General features: G+C 49.7%; 1 long non-coding RNA gene across 3 annotated transcripts in view; it reads left to right on the plus strand.

The window, feature by feature from the left end:
• The window catches only part of LOC106733443 (uncharacterized), a 12,758-nt gene extending 10,045 nt beyond the window's left edge, over positions 1-2,713 (plus strand). The window contains exons 2-4 of one of the 3 annotated variants that reach the window (XR_001369522.2): positions 7-110; positions 541-588; positions 1,840-2,713. This is a non-coding gene — a long non-coding RNA (uncharacterized LOC106733443). Of the gene's footprint in view, positions 1-3; positions 111-540; positions 589-1,839 lie in introns of all 3 variants that reach the window. The other 2 variants (XR_001369521.2, XR_003547267.1) reach the window with 2 other exon arrangements.
• The last annotated feature ends 98 nt before the right edge of the window (positions 2,714-2,811 follow it).

Raw genomic sequence — 2,811 nt, forward strand, 5'->3', positions numbered from 1 at the left:
CAGCAGGTATTTACTGACACCTAAACCTGAGCCCGACACTGAGACCTGGAGATGAGCCGTGATGCCAGTCCCTGCCCGGAAAAGCTCCCCGCCTAGTGCAGGGAGCAGACGTGAGTAAATGAGGACCCTGGTTTGATAAAAGGAGTGTGCTGGGAGACCGGGGAGGGGGCGATCGATGTGCCCTCAAAGGAGGAGGTGAGCTTCAGCTAAATCTTAGAGGGAACAGAGGTGGCATGTGATGGGACAGGCAGAGGGGATCTGGAGATTTTTGGTAGCCACACGTTTAAATGGACAGAAGTCTCAACAGCAGGACAGGAGGGAGACCACAGCAAAGTGTATGAGGCCAGCGGCCATCGCGACTGTGGAGTGGGTGCAGCATCAGGGACCAGGGGACAATGCCAGACCACTGAGCCCTGGGCACTCGATCAGCTAGTGTCCTCCTGGTCTTTAAGATGTGATCCTCAGAAAAACAAGGAACACACTCAAATGTACTTGGGAGACACTAACGAGCTAAAGTGAAATGTGTTTCATTCTCTGCAGGGTTTCTCTGGGTGCAGGGAATGCTAACCGGATTACGGCTCTCCCAAGGTGGGGAAATACAGTTTCCTGCAAAAGTCCTTTGCAGGAAATTCACCCCTCCAAGCAATGAAATGCCATGGAAGGAAGCTGAGCCATTTAGACTTAGCAGATTTTTATCTAGAAATTCATTCTGGGGAAGGAGTGAGGGATGGGTGGGGAAGAAGATGATAAACAAGACCAGTCATCCAGGGTGGAGAGCAACATGGAACATTTAAGTGTGAGAGGGCGTAGAAAGATGGGGATTCAAGAGGCATCTGAGGGTAGACTCAGCAGTCTGGACTGCCATCTGGAGGGAGGGAGCTACTCGGGCTCCCAGGCTTCTAGCTTTGGCCATGTCTCATCTGGTTGGCTACAAGCGCTGGCTTCGGGAGGAAGGTCTGCACTGCCAGTATATCTGGGAGGCAGGCATGGCCATACGAAGGCACTGCAGTCTCCAATGGAGGAGTGCAGGGCCCGGCGGAAAGCCGGAAGTGAGAACAGGATCATGGAGAGGCCCGGGGAGCATTTGTGTTTAAGTGAGCAGGGAGGGAGCCAGAAGTAATGCAGTGGTGACACGACTGGACCCATGTGGGCAGGCCCCATGTTCGAGTCCTGAGGCCTCCCTATCCATACCCAATGAGATCGTGGTCCGGTGATCCTGACTGGCTGAAACTAGGATGGATCGTGGTGAGGCCCCTGTTGGGGGTGCTGTCTCTCTTCCCCTCTCTTTCAAGAAATAAATAAATAAATGTGAGGAGAAGTGGACAGGGAGTAGTAGTTGAGAAGGAAGAGCAGAAACAGAAGAAAGGGTGTCCTTGAAGCCAAGGGAAGAGTGTTTCCACAGGGCTGATCATGGTTCCAGTCCTGGACCCGGTGGCTTGAAACTCACACTGGGCAGTGGGCATGCAAGCCCAAAATCTCAAGAGGAGAATGGAGGACAAGGGATTGCGGCGTGGCCATACACCCTGGGGAGTGATTTCTTGCTTTCTGTCTCTGTCTCCCCAGTGAGCACACATATTCTATAGCAAAAATATCACTCTAAGCAAAAATGAAAACAAAAGGAACAGAGCAGTCACAATTCCCTGACACACAAATTACAACAGTGGAGGATGTTTCAGCCATCGAATCAGCAGAGATTTATCGATGCATGTATTTAACAATGGTACCCAGCGTTGGCAAGGGTGAAAGACAATGCACTCTGATACTATTGGGCTACAGACAGTATGTATCAAGACCCTTAAAAAGTATGTATATTCCTTGATCCAAATATTCCATCTCTAGAAACTGGTCCTCAAGAAATTGCCATGCGGGCTGGACGGGGGCAGAGTGGTGAGCTGCAGCAGTGCTGACCCACGCGGAGGGGCCTGGGCTGGCGTCCGGAGACTTCCCTAAGCACGCCTGGCTCTGGGCTGACCTGGCTCTCTGTCTCTCTCTCTCTTTCCTGCTCATGAGAGAAATAAATAGCTTCGAAGAAGAAAGAAATCCCATGGATGGGCACAGATTATTCTATAAAATTGTTCATGACGACACTGTATATAATATACCAAATATGCACATCACATAGGCACCATTAAACAAACTGTGACAGCTATTTAACGAAAAGTGCAATGAAGCTGATTAAAAAAATACGTGTGAAACCACTAATGGCATAATGAAACATAATATGAAATGAATAAAGTGAGTATGATCTTGTTTTTTATTTAAAAAATAAGAAAATAATACACCAAATATAACCAGTGGTTAGCCCTGAGATGTGAGTTTTATTTTTGGGGGTGGGGTGTGGGTAATACTTTTCTATTAATGTATTCTAAAAAGTTTCTACAATAAACCAGTTACTTAGTAATTGAGATAAGGCTTTTTCTCGTGTTTTGAATGGTGTAATAATAATATTTAAATGACAACTACAGTGGCCAGTGTTCACCGAGCGCTCGCTGTACACCAACAGCGCTCCCTGCGGACACGCTCCGCTCACACCCACCACATCCTGCACCGGATCAGGCCGCCTTTTATGGCCGAGAAGCAGCCTGACAGAGGTTAGGTGACCTGCCCAAGGTCACAGAGTTGCCAGGTGGCTGGGGAAAGCCCCGGCTCTGACACCGCTTTCTCCAGGAAACCTTCCCCACCTCCATTCCCTCCCAGCTCGGGGTTCCCACCCATCCCCACTTCCCCTTCCGCTTCTCCTCTGCCCTTCCAGGCACTCTGTGGGCTCCTCTGTGGGAGCACAGCTTTCACTGGCCTGCGGAAAAGGCTGTC

Source organism: Tupaia chinensis, unplaced genomic scaffold (assembly GCF_000334495.1).
Source record: "Tupaia chinensis unplaced genomic scaffold, TupChi_1.0 Scaffold143758_1, whole genome shotgun sequence".
Classification (NCBI taxonomy): Eukaryota; Metazoa; Chordata; class Mammalia; order Scandentia; family Tupaiidae; genus Tupaia; species Tupaia belangeri.